Raw genomic sequence first — 5825 nt, 5'->3', positions numbered from 1 at the left:
TGGCTGATTATGATTGGTTCCCGCCATTTCTGGTATTTCAGTTAATTTTTGAAACTCTGATGACGTTTATCAGGGGCTTGCAGGGCAGGGGCAGGGCTTGTTTTCCCGGTCTGCTCACCCTTTGTTCTGGTTCCAAGATTCCTGGAATTGTTTGCTTAAACTAGTTCCAGGGGTTGTTTTTCTTTTTCCGACCCTGGTCCTTTTCATTTCCCCCTCTCACAAGTAACTGGGTGTCCAATCCTGGACCCAGAATGTTACAGTGTAGCCTCTTCTTCAGGGTGAGGAAGGGGTTGGTAATGGCTACGGAGGACCAGTAGTTGGATGGTATCAAATCTTTCTCTAACAAATTGTAGTATTTTATTTACTACGCAGGGGCCTATAGTGAGTAGAAGTAATAAAGACATCAGGAGGCCTATAAAAGGGGCTAAAAGAGAAAACATGGAAGAATTCCACCAGTTATTAGCTGCTGAGGTAAACTGTTGCTTTTTCATTTCTAAGCTTAACTTGTGCATACGTTGGACTCTTTCTTCAACTAATCCTGACTCATTTATATAGAAACAACATTCTTCTTTGAGGAACATACATGTACCTCCCTTTTCAGCTGTGAGTAAGTCTAAGGCCCTGTGGTTTTGGAGGGTGACCTGTGCTAGTGAGTTAAGTTGCCACTGGAGGGAGGCTAGGGACTCAGCGGAGTCTTCCATAGCAACAGAGAATTGCTGGAACAACTTGCCATTTTCTACTATAGAATGTCGTAGGGCCCCTCCTGCTAACCCAGCCGCGATAACAGAGGTGGTTAGAGATATTCCGGCAAATAGGGGTAGAAATACTGCTCGTTTATGTCGGGCAGTCTCAATCGAGTCAGCCCCTGCCCAGCCTATGAACTCAGCCGGGGTTAGCAGGGTTAGTCGGGGAACTAGGGTGACAGGGATACACACCTGTCCGTCAGAATTGCTTTTGGACAGAGTTTTTAGCAGAGTCATATTACACCAGAAGAATACACCGGGGGGAGCATATAGGGGGTTGCTAGGGTATGTAGCTGATTGGTTGCAGAGGCTGCTGCTAAGTGCTGAATAGCAGTAGGGATATGTGTACGGATTAAGGGCTGAGTCTGGACTAGACTCCGCCATAGGTACAGGTGACTACTGGGCCAAGTACTAGTGGAATCATAGTAGACCACCCCATGTTGGGGTGATGTCCACTGGGAGTGCCCTGGATCTATTATTATCCAAGTGCATGTGTTGGGAGTCCTAGTCGGGCAACGAGTCTTGAGGAGGTTAGAACTTTTATGCCATTCGTCCTATGTCCTGACTGGGTGCATTTTGCAATAATTGTATGGACAGCCTGCATTTTGATGCCACCAATAATGCTTACAATTATACTCAGTCTGATCAAATTCAAAACAGATCATGGGTAATCCTGGTTTGGCAATCTGGAACTTAGTGAAATTGAGGTAAATTGGAGTACTACACCCGGAGTGGGGGCAGTCTGCACTAGCCAGCAATTTACCCGCCTGGGGGGTTTCTCCGGGGTGGGTTTGGTTCTCATAGAGCCAGAACCTCCAGACATAGGGATTAGACGGCGCAGCAGTGAGTAAAGTCAGATGCGTGAGGCGTAAAAGCATAGGTAAACTAGACATGGCTATGGCTATGGGGGGTTACGGCACAGGGTTAGCTTTAAGGGATTGTTCTTAGCTTTGTCTATAGTCCATGTAACTGGTGCTCCAGACGGCCCGAGAAGGTCAGATGTTGGGTCCACTGGTTTGACGTGTGTGTGTAGTGGATCCACGAAGCGATGCCTTCTACTCTGAGAGCGGTGGGAGTAGTCAGGAGTACTTGTAGTGGTCCTTTCCACCTGGGTTGGAGAGTCTCGTCGGTGGCGCTTGACTAAGACCCAGTCTCCTGGCTGGAACGAATAAGGTGTTGGCGGAGGTCCCGTTTCGTACAGCTCTCGTAGCTTGGGCCAAATTTCCTGGTGAATTTTCTGTAAGGCTTGTAGGGAGAACAAGAGCTCAGAGACATTTTCGGTTTCAGATTTGAGTAGGTCATCTTTTAGGCTGGGAACCAAGGGTGGGGGTCTGCCATACATGATTTCATAAGGGGTAAGGCCCAGTCTGTAAGGGGTATTTCGGGCCCGGAGCAGAGCGTAGGGGAGAAGTACTACCCAATTAGCGCCAGTCTCCATAGTCAATTTAGTTAAGGTCTCTTTTAAGGTCCGATTCATCCTTTCTACCTGTCCTGAACTCTGGGGCCTGTAAGCACAATGTAGTTTCCAATTTGCCCCAAGGATGGAAGCTAAATCCTGACTTACCTTAGCAACGAAGGCCGTTCCAGTATCAGACCCTATCTGGACGGGAAAGCCATACCTGGGGAGGATATCTTCTAAAATTTTCTTTGCTACAACCTGTGCAGTCTCCTTTTTGGTTGGGAATGCTTCAATTCATCCTGAAAAAGTATCTACAAAAACAAGTAAGTACCGATACCCATATTTCCCTGGCTTTATCTCAGTAAAATCTACTTCCCAGTAGTTACCGGGTCTGGTTCCCCTGAGCCTTGTTCCCTTTGTAACCTGAAATTGAGGGTAGGCGTTGTTAAGCTGGCAGACTTTGCAATTAGTCACGATGCCGCTGGCCATCTCGGCTATATGTCTTATTTTGAGCTTGGAGTGTCTGATCAGGTCCATTATCCGCCGGGCACCCAGGTGGGTGGTTCGGTGGATGTGTTCTAACACTTGTTGTCCTAATTTTTCTGGCAGGATGGTCTGGTCATTAGTATCAGTCCACCACCCATTCTGGATCTGTTTCAGGGGAAGTTTGTCGATCCACTGGAGATCTTGTTCTGAATAATCAGGGAGATATGGCAGGTCCCGGGGGCCCGGATCAGGGAGCTGGAGTGCAAGGAGTTGGCTGGGAGCCCTTGCCACGTTTCGCGCGGTTTGATTGGCTAGGGAGTTGCCTCGAGCAGTTGGCGTGGTTGGTTTCTGATGCCCAGGACAATGTACAATGGCCAATTTCTTTGGTTTCCACAAGGCAGTTAACAGGGCTAGGATCTCTTGTTTGTTTTTTATTTCTCTTCCCTCAGCTGTTAATAGTCCCCTTTCTCTGTAGATAGCCCCATGTATGTGTGCAGTAGCGAAAGCATATCAACTGTCTGTGAATACTGTCAGTTTCCTCCCTGCCCCTAGGGTAAGAGCTTGGGTGACCGCTATCAGTTCGGCCTTCTGGGCCGAAGTTCCCGGGGGCAGGGGTTCCGCCCATATTACCTCAGTCTCTGAAGTCACTGCTGCTCCAGCGTACCTCTGGCCTTGGTGAACGAAGCTGCTTCCATCAGTAAACCAAACGAGGTCTGCGTCAGGAAGTGGGCGGTCCTGCAGATCCTCCCGAACTCCGTGCACCTGAGCCAATATCTCGGTGCAATCATGGAGCGGGGCATCCAGGTCCGGATTAGGCAACAGCGAGGCAGGGTTCAAGGTTGTTGGGGGCAGGAAAGTTATCCTGAGGGGGTTTAACAGCAGTCCTTGGTAGTGGGTGAGCCGGGCATTACTCATCCATCGGTCCGGAGGCTGCCCTCAATGGCATGTGGGGTCATGACCTGCAATTCTTGGCCCACGGTCAGTTCATCAGCGTCTTTGACCATCAAAGCAGTGGCCGTGATTATCCGGAGGCAAGGAGGCCACCTGGCAGCCACTGAGTCCAGTGTCTTTGACAAATACGCAACCGGTCTCCGCCAGGGACCTACTTACTGAGTCAGTACTGCTTTGGCCACACCCCGGCTTTCGTCCACATATAGGTGGAAGGGCTTGGAAACATCAGGGAGCCCTAATGCAGGGGCTGATAGCAGAGCAGTTTTGATTTGTTGGAAAGCCAGCTCAGCCTCTTTTGTCCAATTAAAGGGCGGCCTTCCCTTTGTTGCCTGATATAGGGGTTTGGCTAATTCTGCAAACCTGGGTATCCATAACCTACAGAACCCCACCGACCCCAGGAATTCTCTCACTTGCCGTGCCGATTGGGGCCTAGGGATGCGCAGGACTGTCTCTTTCTGGGCTCTGGTTAGCCAACGTTGCCCCTCTTTTAATAGGTATCCTAGATATATTACCTCCGACTTGCAGATCTGAGCCTTTGTTGCTGAAGCTCGGTAATCTAGCCCTCCCAAAGTTCTTAAGAGGTCTTCAGTCCCTTGAACACAAGCCTCTGGGGACCCGGCCGCTATTAAGAGGTCGTCGACATACTGCAAGAGAGTTATTTCAGGGTGTTGCCGCCTGTACTCACCCAGGTCTTCATGAAGGGCTTCATCGAACAGGGTTGGCAAGTTCTTGAACCCTTGCGGCAGCCTGGTCCATGTCAGCTGACCGTTGATGCCCCTCTCAGGATCAGTCCATTCAAATGTAAAAAGTTCTTGGCTCTTGGGGGCTAAAGGTAGGCTGAAGAAAGCATCTTTTAAATCAAGGACAGTATACCACTGTTTTTCTGGATGCAGGGCACTTAGGAGGGTGTATGGGTTAGGCACAGTGGGGTGTATGTCCATGACCCTTTTGTTAACTTCTCTTAGATCCTGTACTGGCCTATAATCCATGCTGTTGGGTTTACGGACAGGTAACAGTGGAGTATTCCAGGACGAGTGGCAAGCTCGTAGGACTCCCTGGTCCAAAAGTCGGCGGATGTGAGGTGTAATTCCTTCTTTTGCCTCTAGGGGCATGGGATATTGCCGCACCCGGACTGGGTCTACTCCCGGTTTAACTTCAACAAATATAGCCTGCCGATGTTTTGCTAGTCCTAAACCCCCAGTTTCCGCCCATGCGCCCGGGAAGCGCTGGAGCCAAGAGTCAATTCCTTGATCAGGAGACTTTTGCTCCTGATGGAGTCTATATTCATCTTCCAGGGTGACAGTCAGGACAGATATTGGTCTGTCCTGGGAGTCAGTTACCTGGGGCCCCTCTGGCTCAAAGTGGATATGTGCCCCCATTTTTGTTAACAAGTCTCTTCCTAATAGGGGGCAGGGGCTTTCTGGGATGACCAGGAAGGAGTGGGATACCTTCCCCGTTCCTAGATCTACTGTTCTCTGGGTTGTCCAGGGGTATCTTTTGATGCCTGTGGCTCCGTGTACCCAAGTTGTTTTCTTAGACATCTTCCCAATTGGTTTAGTTAGGACTGAGCATTCTGCTCCAGTATCAACCAGGAAGTGAATTGGGGACCCCTCCACTCGCAAAGTTACCCTGGGTTCGGGGAGGGGCACCGAACCCTGTCCCCCCAATCAGAGTCTTGGGTGACAAGGATGGGGGTCAGGTTAGCTGGTTTCTTTTTCTTTGGGCAGTCCTTAATCCAGTGACCACATTCCTTACAATAAGCACACTGATCTTTTTCTAACCTTTGTCTGGAGCCGGAGCCTTGCGTAATTTGCTTCCAGTTCTGGGCACTTCCTGCCTGGGGGAAAGCTGCTACCAAGACTTTAGTCATTTCTTTAGTGGCCTTAAATTGCTTTTTCTTCCGGAGTATCCCTGTTGTTATAAACTGGCTGGGCCGTCTGAAGGAGGTCCTGAATCTGCTTTCCCTCTAGACCCTCTAATTTCTGGAGTTTTCTTTTAATATCTGGTGCTGCCTGGTTTACAAAGGACATTACTACGGCTGCCTGATTTTCTGGTGCTTCCAGGTCCATAGGGGTAAACTGTCTGAAAGCTTCCATTAATCTCTCTAGATACACAGCGGGGCTTTCTGTCTTACCTTGTAGCACAGAATATACTTTAGCTAAATTGGTGGGCTTGCGAGCTGCTGCCCGGAGACCTGCCATTAGAGTCTGGCAATAAATGAGCAGTCGTCCCCTACCTTCTGCCGT

The 5825-nt window shown here is 49.5% G+C and overlaps 2 protein-coding genes across 4 annotated transcripts in view; both read right to left on the bottom strand.

The window, feature by feature from the left end:
* LOC105513936 (HLA class I histocompatibility antigen, B-15 alpha chain-like) overlaps positions 1-5825 on the bottom strand; it is a 95180-nt gene that overhangs the window by 65025 nt on the left and 24330 nt on the right.
* Positions 1-5825, bottom strand: part of LOC105513934 (class I histocompatibility antigen, Gogo-B*0101 alpha chain-like) — a 73251-nt gene that overhangs the window by 65019 nt on the left and 2407 nt on the right. The window lies entirely within an intron of this gene.

This window comes from Colobus angolensis, unplaced genomic scaffold, assembly GCF_000951035.1.
Source record: "Colobus angolensis palliatus isolate OR3802 unplaced genomic scaffold, Cang.pa_1.0 Scaffold238, whole genome shotgun sequence".
NCBI classification, from domain to species: Eukaryota; Metazoa; Chordata; class Mammalia; order Primates; family Cercopithecidae; genus Colobus; species Colobus angolensis.
The sequence above is the reverse complement of the archived record's forward strand: the minus strand, read 5'-3'. Positions and strand labels throughout refer to the sequence as shown.